The following is a 21,931-nucleotide window of genomic DNA, read 5'->3' on the forward strand; positions in this document are numbered from 1 at the left end:
ATGTAACGCATTAATATTTATTGAGGTTCAATATCTGTGAGTCATGCTGCCATGCAAGGTACTAAAAGTCAAAGTAACATATTTGTCTCTGTCCTCAACAGTTTTCTTTTCATCCAGGATATAGAGCAATAAATCAAGCAACTATTTCTAATCAAAAGTGGAGACTGTCATAGAACAGTATGAGGTGATCTGGGAACAGATAGCCTGGAGATTTTATCTGATTCACTTGGGGGAGTACACTAGGAATGTACAAGTATGATTTAAAAGCTATATAGGGGCATATTAAAGTGTCCCTCAGGCAGGCACAGGGCCTGGGGTTGGATCCCCAGGCCTGCCGTGACGGCTTTACCCCAGGGCCACCCTGAGATGGCAATTGAGACTGGGGTGGTGGTGCACGCCTGTAATCCCAGCTCTTGGGAGGCTGATAAACAGGTGGATCACTATGAGTCCAATGTAGTAGTGAGACACTGAACACCCTGTAGACCCTTTCCTAAAATTTTATATATATAAAATGTAAATGTACAAGAATGTAAATGTACAAGAAAATGTTCATCTTCATCACCAAGTTTAAAACAAGGTGTGTGAGAGATGAGAGCGGTGAGATAAAACGGTCAGATTATCAAGGGTATTATTACCACACACTTAGGGATAGTGAATGTTACTGCAAAGAGCTATACATGTCCCGTGCACCACTTAAGGACACTGAGTAAGTGAAGGAAATTAACTTTGCACTTCTATATTTTTTGCATACAGCTTAGGAAGTAATGAGAGTGATTACAGGGAATGCAGATTCTGGCCTTGGAGAGTCAGGAACCCTTGTCACTAGCCACATTGCAGTTGAAGTGAACTTTCGAAACATCTTCGTGTCTGTGATTTCTTGCAGTTGTATGAGGAAGCCGAGGGAAGGCATTAGTATCCTATTGGACTGAGCAAGGGGCTGCATCTCTGACTGGCTTACACACATGGCCACAATTAAGTGCTGTGCGCTGGTTTTGTAGTTGAGGCAGCTTTAGACCTCTGGCTTTCTGCCATGGCGCATTGCTTTTTCCTCTGCCTTTACTGTGTGGGTTTTCAAAGGCTCATTCAAAGCCAAGTATTTCCATGAAAAATTGATTCCTTTCTCTATTTCAGCCCTCAGAATGACACAATCTTCCATATGACTGCCCGGAATTTTCTTAATAATGCTTCCACCATGTTGCTACTAAGTGCAGCAGCGTGAGGTGTGGGAAGACTCCCTCAGAGATGTGAAGGAAAGGGCTCTGGGGAGACACTACTGTTCTTACGCATTTCTCAATTTTATATATGAAAATAAGTATGAAACGCCAGTAAGTATGAAACTTTTTACACTTACATTTTTTGTTTGTTTAGATTAGAGCAGCAATGCTTGCGAGAGTAGCTAAAGTGCCAGCTTTTATCGCCTACTACACCAGATGGATTTGCAGACTCTAATCATGGCAAAGGCTACAGTGTGGAAGATTTGTACATGATCATGGTTGCAGAAAGTGTGAACTGTAAAAGAATTTAGACATTTTGTTGTCTGATTCCTCCACTGTGTAGAGAAGAACATTGAAGCTCTGAAAGAGGATATGACAGATACATTATTGGTCATGTGCATGATTATGATCCTGGTGTCTTGGTCACTGAAAATAACTGTCCCTAATATTGTATAAAATTATAGTGGTATCAACTCATTTTCACTATGTGCTTACCACTGTCCTAAGTATGTGAGATGTGTTAAATTCCAGTAAAAACATGATACATATATGATGCAAGAAGATAATGAAGGAGTTTCTATGACCTACAGACCTGAGAAATATGAGAGCAGGAATAAGAGGGCTGGCTCCACAGGTCAGGCTCTCAGCCCATACTGGAGAGTAGACCTACCTTTGAGTATAAACCTGGCAGATTGGTTGGGATGAAGGTGGCCATATAATGTAGAAGGACAGGAAAAAGGAAGAGAATTTGAAGAATACACCTGGGGCTGACTTACTGACTTTTCAGATTTCCTCTTATCTCAATACACTTGAGTGACCACAAGCAACTGATTCTCAGTGTCTTGCTGCCTACATACCCTTGGATGGAGAACAATAGCTCATAAGTTGAGCACATAATCGAATATAAGCCAAATTCATGCCACAATTGCTAAAGCCCTAAAGTGTTCTTAGAAAACAATGGAGGTGTAATGTGCAGATTAGAGGTGTGATAACCATAATTCATTTTCTATGGGACAATCCACATTAGAGGAGTTATTTTAAGTGTGGGGTGTGCTATTTTAAAGTGTGCCTTGGTTAAATGGCATCACTCACTTGGTTAAATGAGCAGGATCTGAGGCTTATGTCCAACTAGGAATGGTGAAGGAACTGTGCATGACAACCTTAGCAAAAGATAGAAGATGGACAAGGCTCAAAAATTTCCCAGAAGAACAGTTACAGTCACAGAATAAATGCTTTTTTTTCCATTCCTTCAATGGGACTGAGGTGGCATATTTCATCCTAATAGTTGAAACTGCTACAGAAAACAGCATGCGATGAGTCATAAAATAATAAAGTAGTGAAGTTTCTTGACTGTTGGTGGCTCAGCAGAAGTTAGACAAGAATCTCTCAGGAATTATTTCCAGGGCTGAGGAATGTTGAAATAAGGGACCATGAGGATATAAGGGTGGTTTTCATGATTATTCAGTTTCCTTGAAATTTTTAGTCTGGGAAATGATTTGCTACTGTGATATATTCAGAATTCTTTTCCAGTTATTCAGTGATTAATATTGTCAACCAGACATCTGATGGGGAGGAGTTTGCTTTGTAGTGTGAGTATCCATTGCCTCTAGTTTTATTTGATACAGTTAATTAACCACCACTTACTCCTAGGCACAGGGCAGCCTGTACACATGACTGAATTTCACTTTTGCGGGTGGCAAAAAATGAACAGAGAGAGAGAAAGAAAAAAAAAAGTCCTAGCATAAAGCCAAGTAAATGTGATGGCAACTGGTGGGATTGCTTCTTTTTTGCTGTCCTGTTTTCTTGGGAGTAGAAGCATCTCTTGTCAGTGGTGAACAGAAGCAATCATGAGTTATTTTTATTATGGTCTTTGCCTCATAATTTTTGTGTCACCAAGATGTTCTCTGTTTATTACTGCACTTAAAAAGCTTTGGAATATTAGCCACATGAAGTCTCACTCCATGGATTCTATTACAACACTCATCAGTTGTTCCAGGAAACTGAGATTGTAGAATCATATTTCTGGGGAGAATGCTCTCAGACATCTCCCTCTCTGCTTGTGTCATCTGCTGGGAAAGTTTTGTTATAGGTCATTAAAGAAGAAATGATCTGTGGGTGTTCTATTCTTTATCTTTTGATTTTCCCACTACACATCTGACAAATTGAGACCTAGGGAGATTGAGGACAAGTTCAAAATCACAGGACGGATTATAGATTCTTGCTGGTTGTGCATTCTCTGTGCACTAGATGAAGTTTTCTGGAAGACCATCGACCTCTTTTGGGGGGTCTAGAGACAGAAAGATGAGTGGTGCCTTGTTCAGCTGATGGACCAACTTAACTTAATGAGATGTCAGAGTTTTCCACAAGATAGAAACAATGAATTTTCATTGGAAATTTTAACATGAAAGACTGAATGAAAATGCTTCTAATTGTGTCACAGTTCTTTGGACCTGCTTTAACTTTTCTTGCATTTCTAAGGAAGTCAAACAGGATTTTTCCAAAGGGATCACATCATGCTTTGACTTTCATATCTGTGCAAGTGGGACCTGTCCTTGTCACTGTGGCTAGGATAAAATGAGACTGGAACTGTGGAGCACACAATAGTCCTGTTCCTAGCACAGGGAGAAATGAAAACACTCCCCTCTTCATTTCCTAGTGAGGGGTGATGAGCAGCATTCCCAAAGACTGTGCATCATATTCTATCTTGTTGTAATTGGGTGGTGGGTTAGTGCAGTTGTTGTTTTCAGAGTTGAAGAACTGCCCTGGATTGTAATTTCTTCATTAAGATATTTAAAAAAATCCTAAAGGATAGGATAAAATGAAATTGTCTATTTAACTTGTAGTGGTTTCCCACAGTACCCAGAATTAAAGCCAGCATCCTAATCAGGGCCCAGATGGCTTACGTATCCAACATTCTTATCTGTCTTCTGTTTGGCTTCTTTCGCTCTGTTATTCTTGTTGTGTGAACTGTTAACAGGTAGTATGTATGGCTTGTACTTAAAATTTCTATGTGCACTCAATAGGAATAACAGAATAATTCATTAAATTTAGAAAATTTCAGATTATTTATGTAGCTGATAAATTATTCAACAATTAAAACATCTCACAGCACAGTAACAACCAATGTATGCAGGACTTGAAATTAATGCACTAAGACTACTCGTTGGTATATGACTGGCAATAGATTTGTTGTTGCAATTGTCAATATACATCAAGAACTTTAAGAAACATCATATGTTTTGCTCTAGTAATTTTACTCATTGGAGTTAAACATAGGAAATAAACCAGTTGAAGTAAATAAACCACAGATATTCATATATATATATATATATATTACAGAATTTCAGTAAACAAAATAATAGGAATTTTTTTGGTAGATTCAGGGGTTGAACTCAGGCCCTTATGATTTTTAGGGAGGCGCTTACTCTACTGAGCTATCTCCCCAGCCCAAAATAATAGGAATTTGAGAATGGTTGATGTATTATATGAGATTATCTTCAAGTTAGTTGTTTAGATTACCACATATAAACATATAAATTTGTGAAATGAAATTGAAAAACAGAAAATAATTAAACATTAACTTATCCTTTCATTAGACCAGCAGAAATCAGCTATAAAAAAGTGTAAACCCGAGGCTTTTATAGGTAAGCGGATGCAACTAGACACTACACCGGCAAGTGAAACAAATCAGACTGCATGTGCAAACACTGTATTGTCTTGTTAGCATAAGAACCTGATTGAGTAAATAAAATCTGAAAGGAAAAATAGATGCTGCAAAAGGGAAAGTATATGTAAATTTTAAAAAACCTGGGTATGCACAGCTGTAATTGCAGTAACATAGCATTCTGGGAGGCTGACCCAGGAAAATAGCAAGTTCAAGCCCAACTTGGACAACTTATTGATTTAGCAAGGTCCTGTCTCACAGTTAAAAAATAAAAGGATATAAGGGCTAGTGATATAGCTCAGTGCCAAAGTTCTAGATTAAATCCTTATTACTAGCAAAAATAAAACAAAACAGAGCAAAGCAATTTTAATGATTCAACTAAATAATGATTGATCCATTCAATGGAAGTTCACTAAAATTTTATATAATAATTGTAAGAAAATAATAAATTTTTTTATAAAATAATCACAAAAGAAATACTCAGAACTATGTGCTGATAATATTTATATTTGTGAGAATATATATGGGCAAGAAGAGCAAGCAATGTAAAAAACAGAATTACATAAATTTATGCTAATAAAAAGCCAAGCATATGCTAATTATTTTTATCTCATATGAATGCAAAAGTGCAAGAGATGGTTATGACTCTTCCTCTTAGAAATGAAGACATATCTCCTTCAGTTCTCTCAGTGCATGTCTACATTTTCCTTTCAATAAAAACTATCCTTTCCTCAAGCTACTCCTATAGTAACCTGCCCATCAATTACTCCGAAGCCTCTGTTTTGAGAAGCCTGAAGCCTTCCTCAGTTATCATAGATTTATATATAGGAGATGCAAAGAATCTTCCATCCATCCATCCATCCATCCATCCATCCATCCATCCATCCATCCATCTAAGCAACAAGGAGATTGAGATTCCCTAATCCCTCTATGATCATTTGCAATTCAAGGTGCTGATTTGAGACTTCAAATCTATTTTCTAAAGAGATTACAAAAAGGATAAATGGCAACAGTTTGTTCTTTATCCACTTAAAAAATGAAAACTTAGATAGGCCACAACTCCTGAGGAAACATCTGTCAATTTCTTTTATTGCACTGGAGCCCAGCTTTAGCATTTTTCCAATATCTGGCAAAAATATCCATGAAACTCCATAAGACCTACATGTGGAAGTTCTGAGGTAATGTCTCCTTTCTCAAAAAAGCTACAATTTGGAATTTTCCAGAGTGACCTATGAAGCAGCTGGTTTTGTGTCTGAGGTTCTCCACTCCCACTGGAGAGTGGACAGGGGCGATTTTGAATGACTGCCCCATTTCAATCAAGGCAAAGCACTGCATATAAAAAGGAAAATAAAAGAGGTGTTCTATGATATGCTGGGCAGTAATGTCCTAGGATAAAGTGGCCAGTAATAAAGTGGAAGAGTATTTCATGAGTGACATGTCAGATCTATACACATAAGTTTTCAAAAAAAATCACATTGCATTCTAAATATACATCATATGATTTCCTAGGTGCTATTATACAGTCTACATTAAAAAAAGGAAAAAAAAAACTTTAACTTTTATTTGTCAACTTTGCCAGATTAAGGAATAGCTAGATAATTATCAAAGCACTATTTCTGTTATGCCTTTCATGAGGTTTCCACGAGAGCTTAGTCAGTCAGTGGATGGTGTAAGGTAAACGTGTCCTTAGTGTGGATAGACATCATAAAATCCACTAGGAACAGGAGAGAACAAACAAAAACACAAATACAATGGTGGATTACTTCTTTCCTCTACTGCTAGAGCATCTAACTTCTCCCTGGACTAAACATCAAAAGGTCATCTTCTCCAACCTCCAGAAGCAGGGTGTTCAGTTACATCCCTCAGACTATCAGGCCTCCTGCCTCAGAGAGGGAATATCATTCACTTCTCTAGTTCTCACACCTCTGGACTCGGACTGAATTAAAACATTGACTTTGATGGTTCCCTTGGTTCCTGAAGGCATGGGAGGGAATTCCCAGCTTAATAATCATGTGAGCCCCAATTCTTGTAATAAATCTCTCCCATTGGTTCTATTTTTCCAAGTAAATATCTGAAGAAAGCTTAGAACCAAAAACAAGCCCACTCACTGAGGAAGTGAATATTCTATCAACTGACTTAGAATGCCATGTATAATGGGGATGTTCAATGCAAGACCCAGTACAGTGCTTTTTGGTATCAGAACCATATGCAGCAGATGAATAGGTAGAAAATGAGGAGGTGTCGTATTGCACTTGATCTTAGCCAATAGCCAGAGAAGTGATGGGAGGAGGCATTGTACTGAAGATCAGGATAGTTCATGTGAATAATTTTATGATATCCTTTCTATGTCATATCTTACAGATACGATAGACCTATTTAGCTGAAGCTCTTGATTTCTGAAGGCCTCAGTTTCCAACTGCTTGAAGGGCTTTCTGTTTTCTAGCAGTTGGAGTTTCTTTTGCCTAGTCACAGTCAAGCATGTGGGAAGTGTTACAGGAAAAGCAATATTGGGAGTCACCCAATTGGAGATTGACGGACGATGGTGATGAATGCTCTCTAGCTCTTTCATCCAGAGCTAGAGAACTCTGGGTATGATCGCTAATGCCAAATTCTCAGTAAGACGAAGCTCTAGGTCCCCACACTTCAAAATGGCATAATATCATACCTTTTAAAGGTTGTCTCTTTCTTTAATTATTCACCCACTTTCTGTACACGTGTTTTCTGATATTATCTCTTAAACAAATTCCGTGAACTCAAATCACTGTTTTAGGCCTGGCCTCAGAGAAAACTCAGCGAAAGGGGGCTGACTTGGTAAGAAGAATATCTCAAGTGCAGAAGACGAGTGGGAGACCTGTGAGCAGCATAGCTCAGGAAAACTGTCTATCATCTCTGGAAGGGTGGCTCCCAGTTTATAGGGTGAGAATTAAAATAGGTCTTTTCTAATGTCACATCTTAAGATAGGTGCTCATTGGTCAAATCTGATTTTCTGCCTTTTTGTTTAATGGCCTGAAACCTGTAATCCAAGAATGGTTTTACATTTTAAATGATTTTTATATAAGCAGTCTAAGAGATATAAATAATTATGTGAGTTATGCAAGATGTAAGATGCATGTGTGTGCAACAAAATGACATTTATATTACACAAGTCATTACTTAAGCATCCTGAATCCTGCCTCTTGGTACTTTAATCCTTAAGGGCTGGCCAAATAGCTCAGTAGATTAAAGTGCCTGCAAGCAGGTGCAGGGACCAGGGATTTGATTCCAGGGCCTGCCATGCTGACCCTGCCCATGGGGTGCACTGAGATGGCCATTGAGACGGGACGTGGTGGCATGCACCTGTAATCCCCACTCTTGGGAGGCTGTAAACAGGTGGATCACTACGAGTCTAATATAGTAGTGAGACCTGAACACCCTGTAGACCCTTCCCTAAAATGCAGATAAAAGAAATCCCTAAATATTTGCTATCTGGTCTGAACTTTTAAGGAAGATTTTCCATTATCTAAATTAGAAAGTAGTAGGTGGACGTCCCACCAGTTCCTTGAATCCCACTCTTATGTTACCATGTCAGTCATGGTTGTTGACTTACCCAAAGCTCTGGGAACAGAGCACACTTAGCCAGTGTATATTGACAAATGAGATGCAAGCATCTCATAATGTCTTTGATTCTAAAAACAGCCTGGCCCAATTGGCTTGTCCCCCACCCCCTTTGGAATTTAAAATAGGCCACATAGAAGCAATTGGATAGTTAATGAGAATGAGAAGCATTTCTTTTCCGTGATGTGTAGTGAAAAGTCATGAAGTAGAATCAGCTTTTTAGATGGGAAAGAAGATGCTAGCACAAAGTCAGACCATGAGAGGACAAGACAAGTAAATATTAAAAGGAAGCCAAAACCTTGAATCCCTGAGCAAGGAACTCTGAGGCAGGGACCAGACATAAAAATACTATACCCCAAATGTACTAAGTCAACACGTCCACTGCAAAAATTCTTTCAGATTAGCATGTTTTAATCTTCATTGTAACACCAGAACTGAATAGTACTCACATTTATGAAATGAAGCTCATTTAGCTTTCATTTATAACACCTATACCCTAGAACAATACAGTAGCATGTTTTGATTTTCATCCCATGGTCCAGGGGAATATCTTTTCATTGACTTTTGTTGCTGTTTAATCCTTATGTTGTTTAGTAGCTCTTGAACTGTTTGCACCTGGATTGATCAATTGAACTTGATCTGCAGCCCAAATACGGGCCATAACACTAAAACATTTGATAATAGTGTTGTTTTCACAAACTGAAGTGTTATAATTACTGAATAAACACTTGCTGGTTGACTCATCAATACATTTAAAAGTATTTTTCTTTTCTCTTGCCAAAGGGCATGCAGATACTGCACTGCAGATGGTAATTTGTAATAGTGGTTTCATATTGGGAGCGCCTGTCATTGTGGTATTCTGAACACGGGCTGCTTGTCATGACATGCCAGTTACTGCTAAGATGTCTCTCGGGTAGGTGGATGTTCAAGAAGAAGGGGGTGGTGAATGAAAGCAAGAGACAGGAAAAGGAATACTGTGGGACAGTCCTGCTTCAAGGTTGTATATGGTGAGATTTTTGGACTTATGTGCAAACATGAGAAGCATAGAATTCTTTATCCTATTGTTAAAATATAATCTAATTTTTAAATGTTCTTTATCATATTCTGTAGGGACTTAAAGTTCAACATATCAATACTTGATGAAAAATACCTGTTCCTTATTATGCCTAAGATGTTTGAAATGCAGTGAGATAGTGAGGTTAAGCTTGATAGCGTAAATCGTTTGATAATAACAATAAGCTTGTCTTCTGGATGGTTAACAACCTAAGTTTGCAGACCAAAATTAGAGAAAAAGGAGGGATACAAGGAAAGCCAACATTTTGGCCCTACCCTTCTAAGGTCAATTAAGACTCAGGACATATGAGAACTTGTACTGTAACGTCATGTACCTCGGTAGTGTCCCAAATTTTCTGATCAAGAAGATAATGGGGCCAAAGAGGAAAGTGATCGATGACGTAGTGTGCCTAAGGAGAGTCACATGGGGAGAAGACACTCTCTCAGGCTTTCACAGAGAACACATTGGCCAAGCAATGGCCGTGACTCATCCACATGGCTGCACTGACAAAGGTTCTACAATCTGAGGTACAGGATCTCAAGATAAATCCTGAGGGCATTTCACTGACCTTGTCAGACCAAAAAGCTACAACTCTTGTTGCACAGGTCCTGCTTTACCTTGGTCTTAACCATCCAGTAGAAAAGTATGAAGATGAAATATAGGAAGTAAAGCCATGTTGTTATGTTGAGCTGTGGGGGACTCAGGTCAATAATTTCTGACATTGCCAGTTAAACAGAAAACCCAATGATATTATGGGCTTCTGTACTCTTTTAGAATATTTTGCTGAGTTTACACACCTATAATATTCAACAACGGAACTTAAAAAAAATTGGGGTATAACTATGAATGTCCATTTTGTATCTGTGTATTCAAAGTGGTTGGGATAGATATATAGTTGCATTCTCTTAATGAATAGAATGATTTTTTCTAATGGTGTTTGTAAGTAGGATCACAAGTCTGCATCTTGTACAGCAATTAACCACTGGGAAGAATGTATGCAGTGTATTATTTGTTGAAACTGTACTTTGATTTGATTTGAAACTGTCTCATTGCTATATGTTTATCAATAAAACTTTGAAAAGAAAAAAAAAGGGCATGCAGAGTTTACTTATATTAAAACAGTATCTTGTAGAGCATTACTTTACTCACCCACACATATGCAGCTTTCTAGCCCTGCTTTTTTTCCCTAAAACTAAATGCGTGTATAGTATTTGAGGAGTTCGCTCACCCTTTTCCATCTCTTTGGCTGATTGTTTTCATTTTTCACCATACAGAAGTTGTCTCAGATTCAATTTTGAGTAACTACATCCACTTTGATTTCTAGCATCAGGATTGCAAAGGTATCTCTAAAAATTGTCATCCCATGAAATGATAGATTATGTATCAGTTAAAGGTAAAATGTTTTGTTCTTGTGAATCAATACATGCAGCAATAATTTTAAATAAAGGACTGGTCATATAGCTTAGTGGATTAAAGCACCTGCAAGCAGGTGCAGGGACTGGGGGTTTGATCTCTGGGCCTCGTGTGGCAGCCCTACCCCTGGGGCGCACTGAGATAGCAATTGAGACTGGGCGTGGTGGTGCACACCTGTAATCCCTGCTCTTGGGAGACTGTAAGCAGGCGGATCACTACTAGTCTGATCTAGTAGTAAGACCCTGAACACCCTTCCCTAAAATACAATATTAAAAATAATAATTTTATATAAGATACTACTCTTACTATTGATACTTTACCTCTAAAATGATTTATTTTTGAAGAACACCATTAGCAAATCTTTCAGTGTTATGGTTCAATAATATTCTTGGAGAAAAATGGTGTTTTAGATGTTCACAAAATTCCCCCAGAAAGAGAAGTCAATCAGAAAGAAAATGCACATATACTTTTACAGCACTTTGGCCGCAGCTCTGGGTTTGGGACTCTTTTGTTAGCCTTTCCAGTTCCTGTAAGACTTTGTTTTACATGTGCCAAGGAATATTGCTGTTCACTGTGTTCAATCGTGTCGTCACCCACTTATTTAGTCAGATGGTTCTTGGGCACATTGAGTGTAAAATCAGCCACAAAATGAGCAATTGCTGCTTATAAAATCCACACATTGTTATATAATCCAAATGACCGCACAAGTGGGGAATGCTATTACTACTCAGTTCTGATCACTGTTTTAACACTCACAGACAGCGAATATATTGGTGGGTGTCCAGTTTACAGTAGGCAAAGTCCTGGTAGAAATGGAAAATATGTGAGTTGGGTTTATTGTACCAAAGTTTTCTTGTGCTAGTTTTATGCTGAAATCCTAAAAAGCCAGGAACTGGCCCCTTGTGAAAAACCAAAGTTTTCCACAAAGATTTTGGTTGGTTCTGCCATCATTTGGTACTCTGAGGTATTGAGCTATGTGCTTATTATGGAATAGATTCCTCTTCTAAATATGCAGCTGAACATATCTATTATTGGGTCAATTATAGCACTAATTTTAATCTCTCAAGGAACATATCACTATTGCTGGAAAAAGCATTTAAATATGGTAAGGAGAACAATCAAAGTAAAATGTCTTAAAAGAAAAATGTAGCCATAAATCTTTGAATGTTGTTACGTACATTATCTCCTATGACCAAATCTCTGTCTTCATATTTATATAGAGTTTATGTAATTTTAACAAAACAATTTTGGATCCAAGTAATACAAAATGTGACTAATTCTAAGATTTTATCATATATCAAGAAGTAAGGAAGTGGCAGCAATTCAATGGTTTAACTGTGTCCGGGCATAACTGCAATTCCCTTGGCTTTTCCTTAGCATGTTCAGGTAGTTACAGGTATCATTTTTATAGTTATATTAAGATAGTGAAGAATACACACTCAGGATTGTCATTTTTATTAGGAAAAATATCTGGTCTGCAAGTCCCAGAAGACATCTTCAATAAGGTTTCAGGCTAAACATGGCCAACTTTGGGCAAGAAACATTAAAATACCAGTAATAGATAATTAACCAATACTGACCACATCACAATTCATCATGCAGAACAAAATGCAGGTTCTAGGGCCAGCCAAATAGCTCAGTGGATTAAAGCATCTGCAAGCAGGTGCAAGGGCCAGGGGTTGGATCCCCGGGCCTGCTGTGCCGGCCCCGCCCCCAGGGCATGCTAAAATGCCTAGTGAGACTGGGCACGGTGGTGTGCGCCTGTAATCCTGGTGCTTGGGAAACTGTCAACAGGTAGATCACTATGAGTCCGATCTAGTAGTGAGACCCTGAACACCCTGTAGACCTTTCCCTAAAATAAAAAAAATAAAAAAAAAGTCAGGTTCTGTTGGAAAGAAGAAAGGTGTGTGAGCTACTTGCTAGGTGTGTGACAATGCGTGGCCAGTCAGTTGTCAGTGCTGCTCAAGTGTCTAATCTTGTGTTTTTTTTTATTTTCTTTTTTTAAGTACATGATTGCAGTATGTAATTATTACATTTGTCATCAGGAATTGGCACATGGACCCTACATCTTCTTTTGCTTCCCTTACTTTTCCTTTCCTCCCTCCTCTTTCTGTAACTTGGTCCCCTTTCCCATTTTCTAAAGCTCTATTTTCATTTTTGTCTTTAAACCTTTCATTTACCCTTTTCCCTCCTGTTCCTGCCCCTCCCTCTATTCAATCTCTTGCTCCTCCTCCCACTTGAAAAATTCTCTTTTCCTCTGTTATCTGTTTTTAATTTTGCTTTTTATTTGTATTTTGGGCTTTTCTCCCCCTAATATATTCAGTACAGGGTCTCACTATACAGTGTGGACTCATAATGATTCTCCTGTTGTCAGTGTCACCAGTGCTGGGATTATAGGCTTGTGCCACCATGTCGTGACTTGCTGGCCAGCTTAGTGTGCCCAGAGGCAGGAACGGTGTGGCAGCTGGTGCTGGGGATCAAACCCCGGTCCCTGTGCCTGCATAAGCAGGTGCTTAGTCCACTGAGCTATCTTGCTGGCTCTTGGGTTTCTTATATATACAAGAAACCATGCCTTATTTAAGCTTGTATATTTGGTTTATTTCAGTTAATATTATGTAATCAAGGTACACCTATGAATGCCTCAGTTTTTTCTTTCTTTATCGCAGAGGCATATTCCATTCTGTGAAAATACCACATTTTTTTATATACACTCATTTGTTGGTGGGCAGGTGTGGGACCAGAAGAGGCCCCGAACAGCAAAAGCAATCCTGTGTAACAGAAGCAAAGCAGGCGCTATCACAGTCCCAGACTTGAAGTTATATTACAGAGGTACATGGGTAAAATAGCGTGGTACTGGCAGAAGAACAGCCATGTGAATCAGTGGAACAGAGCAGAGGATGTGGACACGACCCCGGAAATATTTCTCTACTTGGTCCTTGACAAAGAGGCCCAAAACTACTCTGGAGGAAAGACGGCCTATTTGATAAATGGTACTTGAAAATTTGGAAATCAACACGGAGAAGACTGAGTCTAGACCCATACATCTCACCAAGGACTAAACTAAAATCAAAATGGATCAAAGAGCTAAATGGTAAAACAGAAACACTTTAATCTTCTGGAAGATAAAATAGGTAAAACTTTTCAAGACATAGTCATAAGAAAGGACTTTTTACAAACATAATCACAATGGCACAAAAATAGTACCAGGAATCCACAAATGGGATCACAGAGTATTAAAAAGTCTCTGCACCGTACACAAGCAGGAGTGAAGAGACAACCTCCATTTTTTGAGTCCCCTTTTTGCTCTTGCTACTTTGACCCATCCAATTAATTTCTTAAGGACTTTCTTTATAAATTTAGGAGAGGGTTTACAGGGCCTACAGGGTCTCTCTACATAGATCTGACTCCTAGTGATTCTCCTGTTTTCAGCCTCTCAAGCACTGGGATTACAAGCACGTGCCACCAAGCCCAGTCTCAACCGCAGTCTCAGCACGTCCCCAGGACAGGCCAGTACTGCACGCCAGGGATGGAACCCTGGCCACTGCACTCTGCTGAAGCTGGTACTTTAGTCCAGTGAGCTATCTGGCTGGCCCAATGACTTTTAAAGTCATAGCTGAGCTTCCAAGTTACTACTGAATGAATTATTTTTAAAAACTGCAGCTTTTGCTTTGCAGCACCAGAGATCAGAGGACCATGCATATATTAGGCAAGCATTATGCTACCAGGCTAGTCCAGCCCCACATTATTCAGATTTTAAAGTTGGAGTGGAATATATAAAAACCAAGGACTTTAACAGCAGGCGCTTTTGGAGCCAGCAGTAAAATAACTTTTGATTCCTGGCTCAATCCTTGTCTGTTACTACAAGTGTTCTTTCTATTTATCCTTTAAGTATCCTAGCTTATTATTGTGAAATGAATGCAGTAATAATAGTGCTCAGTTCAGAAAGCAGTATTAAAGATTAAATATGTACAAAGCATTTGCCAAATTGCCTAGCTCCTGGTAGATTATTCAGTATGTATTAGATAAGGTAAAATAATCATTGGCTACAACTGAAAGACTACTTCAATGCCTTTGCTTCATGTAAATTTTAAGAAACATCTAGGCTTAGATTATTCTAGGCCTATGAAATAAAAGGATTATTGTGGTTAAAATAACTGTATTGCTTTATAGGTTTAGCATGCATGTTGGGCAGCATAGAAAGTCTTGAAGCCAGAAATTGGAGGCTCAAAAATGAAATGATTGTCAGGTTTCATAGTTTGGAAAATACATATAAATAAGTATATAAATCCATATATTAGATAATTCATTTGGATAGCCATTCTGTTAAAATGATTCAATGTGATTTGATATAGAATGATTAGAGTACTTAAAGTACTAAAGATACCTAGGTTGATTTCATAAATAAATATCAAATAAATGAATAAATGTCAGAGACACTCTTGAAATAAATATTTGTGGCAGAGTAACTAACTCAAAATGCTGCCTAACATTATTTCCTTTTGTTTTATTTTCTGAAACATTTAATCTCAATGTATATGTGGTTGGTGATATATAATTATTGAATATTAGGCGGAGAGGATAAAAACAGATGTCAAAAGTGCTTCATTTATAATACAGCTAAAGATAAAAATGACAATAAAAATAAAATGTTTATAAAGTTAATGTGGCAGTTTAGATCAAAAGTCTGTCCAAAGTGAGAAGAAAAGTTTGTACTAATATTGATTAGACAAGCTGTCATGTCTGCAGCTTGTACTCTGAATAACTACTAGGAAGACAACAATATGCAATGTATTAATTATTATAACTGTCCTACTAGCCTGTTTTGAAACTGTTTCACTGCTATTTTGTTCTCATTAAACTTAATAAAAACAGTCTGTCCATGTTGATTTCCATTCTACACCGATGTATCCATATGAGATGGAGTCTACTATTGTACTATTTTGGAGGTGAGAAAAACAATATTTAGAATGAAGATATAATTTCTCCAGTGGTCAAAATCTAGACAATACTGTTAGAAGAATATGAGTCCATGTCTATGCCACTGTCACCTTCAATGCTACATCTCTCCTGTTGCCATTTTGCCTCCCACTCTCATTCTCCACGAACCACTGCATGTATTAATATGAACTCAACAAATGCCCTCACAAAACAAGGCCTAGTGGAGAGCTGCTAATGGAGGCTGTCCCATTCTTCTCACCATTTTCCTAAAGTCTTGGGACCACCACATGCTGCTTCCATTGTTACAGGACTCCAGGGAAGTTTCAATGAGCACATTTCTAATGAGGTCATCTGTTTTCTAAGGCAAGACTGACTCTCCCATTTATGTTCTATCTTCCCATTTAATTTTGAAATATGATATACAGATGTTTTATTAACTATTTAACAATAAGAAGAAATGGATTGAGAATCAGCAAGAAAACAATACTATATCTGGTTGAACTCTCTTTGGGACTTTAAGATCCCTCAGCGCATCTGTGCTCACCTCTCTTAAAGTATCGGGTAGTTGTGCTGTTTGTTGCTCTATCAGAAGGGACAGGAAAGAGTTAACTAGGATGGCAGTTAATGAGGAGGACAGCAATTTTTATCAACCATGCTTCTATAGAAACTTATTCACTTCAATAACTTAAGGGTAAAAGAAGTCACCAAGACAAAAGAAATGTGTGATGCTGCTATGGAAACACTTTTGGTGTTCATAATCTATAAAAATAAGAGGTCAAAGAATCACATTGGGTCCTACCAAGCTCACCATTCAGACCATCTTCTACCCCACACCCTCATTAGGTTTTTCCAAAGAGCACCTAAAATTAAACTTGTCCCAAACCACCCCATCACTTTCCACCCTCACCCCACCAACAGTTTCTTTTTCCCAAGGTGCCCTTCCAATTAATTTGCATTCTTATTCATCTCATTTCCAAGTCAGATTTCTGAGCTGTCTCTCACTACACTTCCTTTCACCTCCTATGTCTCACCAAGTGCTGAAAAAAAATCTAAATCAACAACTCTCAAGTCTCTGTTTTGTCCCCCACCATGCAACACCTTATTTCCAACCACAAAGTTTTATCACTTCAATTGAATGAGTGAAGGGTGGCCTATGTCTTTAGAGTTGAGTGCTGTTTTTCTAGCTATTCTCCAAGCTCCAGCAAATAATTTTTTTAAATATGGCTCATTCTGTGGTTCATGTACCTACAAACCTTCTGGGATATGCCTTTACTGCAGGAAACATTCCAAGATCTTTAGGGAGGATTTCACTATATAGAAGAGTTAAACTCTGCTTACCATTTCAACTTCCCCTTTCTTCTCCCCTGAGTTGCCTCTGGCCAGGAAGAATGCTGAGTGGCTCTAGATGGTTCTGATACCTACCACTCCAGTATATCCTTACTCCCTGGAGATATGAGTTTCTCTTGATATGGATTTTCAGTGGGAAATTCTTCAGGTTCTAGCTTAGAAATTATTTGCTCTGGGAATCCTCTCTTGACTTCTAGGACTAGTTTAAGTTCCTTTCTGCTGGACTTCCCTTTATTTTATTCTTTACATATCTTAGCCCCTGCTCCTTTGAAGGACTATGTATTTGTTCTTGTGACTGGATCTTTATAGCCTAGCACGCAATAGTCCTTCAATAAACACTTACTGAAGAAATGATATGTTAAGGGAATGAAGGTACCTGACTGAGTTTGAAGAATTACTCTAGGTTTGACAGGTACTTTTACCTTTATCTCAGTTATCCTCATATTTTGAGATGAAGTCTGTCAGCCTATATGTGCCTCAGTATGTGTGTATGCATATATATATAACACGAGACATGAATGATTAGCAATGGTCATCACTCCTCAATCTTCCTTTCTCTGAGTCTGGTTAGATAAACTAGGGCCATTTAAAGCCTAGAGAATTTAGTGACACTATTAGCATGTGTGACTCTCAGAAAACCTGTATTAGTATTTTATTGCTATGTGATAAAATTAGTGGCTTTGGGATGGGCTTTTACTCCTTCTGTCCATTAAGTTCTTAAAAAATTTCATTCTTTGTTAAAAAAAATGGCTTCAAGACCATACTTATTGATTTTCTCACTGTAATGTAAACCAGAACTCTAGTAGAACATGTCTGGGTTCTCTGTTCAGGCAACAAGGCTCTTATTAAGTTGAAGTCTCATCTCTTGGATCTATGAAAAGGAAATCATTTTTCGACATTCACCTTGCTGGCAGAAATTAATTCCTTACATCACAGCACTGAGTTCTTCTTTCCCTGATGTCTGTTGGCTCTCTGCTTCCAGTGGCTTCTTGCATTCCTTGCCAGGTAGCCTCTTCCCTCTCCAAGAGAGAAGAGGCACTGAATCATGCACGCACTTTGACTTTGTTAGCTGGAGCAACTCTGCTTACACATGGCCCTTGTGTTTAAGACAGGGGCCACATTGTCTACACTCATACTCTCTTATCTATGGGCAGTTGATGTTGACCCCAACAAAATCCCCTTCCTAGTGATGTCTACATAAAAGCTACGTTTCAGCAAGGGTCAGGAATCATGGAGTCATTTTAGATTTCTGCTTCCCATATACCAACCTGTACAAACAGATGAAAGTAAGAGAAAACAAAGCAGAGTGTCAGAAATGAAATTTGGTGATAAGAATTGGGTTTGATGAAAGGGAGGTATGCTCTTATGTTTGAAGGAAAATGAGCTTCCTGTTATTGTTACACTTGACATTTGGTGTTGTGAAATTAGCATACTGTCATACTAATAAATACAAGTTGACACAGTTTTTTTAATTTTCTGTTTGAATTTCATAATTTATTGTTCAGAGCCTCTGATTGGCCTAAGATATGTACTTTACCACTTTCTTCATCTTTCTCTATTTCCATTGTTATCATTATCATTATCATAACATTTATCATTACCATTTATTGAAAACTTTACACCATTGTAATAGGTATTTACACCACTTAATTGCTTTAATAACTCTTATTTAGTTATTTGTGTATTCAGTCCATGACTAAACTCAGGACCATTTACACATAAATGGTTAAGGAACTGCTGATCTAGTTTTATATCTGTTTATCTCTATTCAATAAAATATCTGTGACTTCAGAGAAAGTTATATGATAAATTTATTCAGGATCATGTGGTGGAAAGACCAGGATTAGAACACAGTACCTCACACACAGTTTGGAGTTTTAGAGTCAGTAGCTGAATTGATAGTCTGCCTTCTATCTGAGAAATCAGCTATTTTGGGTACACAAAGTGCTCTACATTTATTTCCTCTGACAGGATGGGTTAATTGTGAACTAAGTGACCAAGTCATCTTAACAAGATTGGCCTCTAAATAGTAAATTGTAAACTTGCATGAATCAGGATCATGTGTCTTATGAGATTTTTTCGTTCCCTTTTAATTGAGTTTCAGTCTAACATCCTCAGTAAAATATAACAATGGGATGCTGTGTTTCAAGAGTTAGTCAGACCCAGCTGCTATGAAAATAATATGTTTGAGAAAATTGACTTGACATTTGATGGCCTTATGATTCTTCTGACAGGATATAATCAACTCATTAGGGAGAAACAGAAGCCTTCCTTGTACAGCTTCTCTATTCTGGGCATGACGGAATCCCTCAAAGAGGGGTGGATGAGCTCTGGGGCACATTGGGCTTCAGTGCCTGGACCCACAGGCAAGTGATTGAATTTACTTTCTCTTCCTCTGTTCTCTGTTCTCTGCCCTTGATCTGATGAAAGCGAAACATTACTATTTAAGCCAACAATTTCTTTTTTTCTTGTGCTTCTCTTCCTCCCCTGAAGACTAAATTTATTACAAGGGCTTGGGCTTTAAATGATTCTCTCAGCCTGACTTCCACTCAGGAACAGCTGGGGCAGCTCTCGTGGGAGAGCGATTAGACACAGGAAATGACAACTGGGATCCCTGATTCCAGTTCCCAGGCCTCTCCTGAATTTTCTGTGGGATTCTCAAGCACTCATCTCAGCCTCTTCCCTGCTATAAAATTCCAGATTCCAACTCCTGAAGCTTTGCTGGGGCTATTTCTCCAACAAACATATGAATGGAGTGGAAGGGAACCATCTTAGAACACATCCAGTTTCTCTAGGTAGACCTAGGAAATGATTCAATATTTTAGGCCAAATTTTCACAAGGGCAAAATAGAACAAATATTGGACACCTCGAAAAATCAGTGTAGGTGCAGATAACAGCACAAATAGAAAACACCTAACACAATTCTTGGCATGCCTTTTAAATTCTATACTAGATTGGTCTGCTAGAACTTTCTGTATTTTCCATATGGTTTTCTACCTCATCCTCATTAAATATTAAATGTGTGCTTGACTACATTTTTTAGTAAATACTTTTTAATGAAATAATCATTTTAAATATCAATTTGAATTATTGCAATTATGATCTATACAAATTTTATGAATTTTGGCTCACAAAGTTTATTCTTAGAGCTGTTGTGATTTACTTGTCCTGATTCACTGTGTTGTGCCACCAGAAACAGGACTGTGTGTGTCTTGTTGCCTCTGTGTCTCACACATCTAAGTCTTTTGCTCATAGAAGGATCTCCTTGCTTGCTGAGTGACTGTATTAAATAATTAAATGCTTTTTCAACTATTTTCTAATCTCTACATTGGCTTCCTCCTGTAAACTTTATCCCAAGGATTATTAAACTAAGTTCTGTGAGAAAAATAGGTGTCTTCTTTCTGTTTCTATAAATTGAAATACAGTTATTTCCATACACTACATTTGTTTTTGGACTAAAGTAACATAAGTGACTATTAGAGATAGAGACCACCTGGATTGCATACTGCAAATTACAAAGCATAATCCCATTTCATCATCCCTGCTTAAAAAACATAAATAGTTCCAAATTATTCCTATTGAGCAATCTAAGATTTTTCTGTAGAGATCTGCACCCTGTCAGTTGTCTCAGTCTCATTTCTTGCTAATTTCCTCTTTTAGCCATGCAATATTTGAGGCTCAAGGTTCCAGATCCTTTCATATTGTGTGGTTTGTACCAAGAGCCCTGTATCTTCTGACTTATAACCTTTATTTATCCTTCTTAAATTTGCTTAAATGGCATTTCTGCTAGAGTGTTTTCTCTAAAGTTTCCCAGCTAGGCTAGTTGCTGTTTTTCTATGATGTGATTGTATTTTATACTTTTCTTGTAGTACTGCTTTGAAAATGATGAAAACCAGTCTTAAAGAGATTATTTAATTTGATCATGATCACAATAGTAAGTGGAGAGGTGGTTCTTTGAGTTGAGATCTATCAGTGAGCACATCATTTTTACTATAACTTCCCTTTGATTACTTAACATTTGAGATTAATCTCATAGTACCTGGACCCAATAAAAGATGAAACATAGATTTAGTAAAACCGACACTGGGATTTTTCTCATAAAGGTACGATCTTGGCCAGAAATGTGGAGAAAATAGTGTCAGTTAAAGGAATATGAAGACAGATTTTTTTGAATTATGTATTTCGTGCAAGGTCTTACTATGTAGCTTGGAAAATAGCGATCCTCCTGTTTTCAACCTCCCCCGTGCTGGGATTACAGGATGTGCTTCCACGCCATCTTGAAGATAGATTTTGATGGCTAGTGCAAGATACCGAGTCATCATTGAATGTATAAGTTATATAATGTGCCACAAAGATTATTCCAAAAAATAGTAGCTTAAATGAACAAACATATATCTTCTCACAGTTCTACAGATTGGAAGTCTGTATGGGCTTCGCGGCTCTCATGACATCACAGTCTAGTTGTCAACCAAAGAAGCTGCCTCAGCTGAGGGTTGGACTTGGGACACAACGACTCCCAAGCTCAATATGAAAGTCTTTAGCCAGACTCAGTTCCTTCCAGAGCAAGAGAGAGGACTCCAACATGTAGACCATAGTCTTGTTTCATAATTTAACTTTAAACTGAGACCATATCACTGTTATCACACTCTTGTCACTAGAACTGTGTCAATAGGTCCAGTCCATACTTAAGGAGAATATATATATAT

This window comes from Octodon degus, unplaced genomic scaffold (genome assembly GCF_000260255.1).
Source record: "Octodon degus isolate 3935 unplaced genomic scaffold, OctDeg1.0 scaffold00062, whole genome shotgun sequence".
NCBI classification, from domain to species: domain Eukaryota; kingdom Metazoa; phylum Chordata; class Mammalia; order Rodentia; family Octodontidae; genus Octodon; species Octodon degus.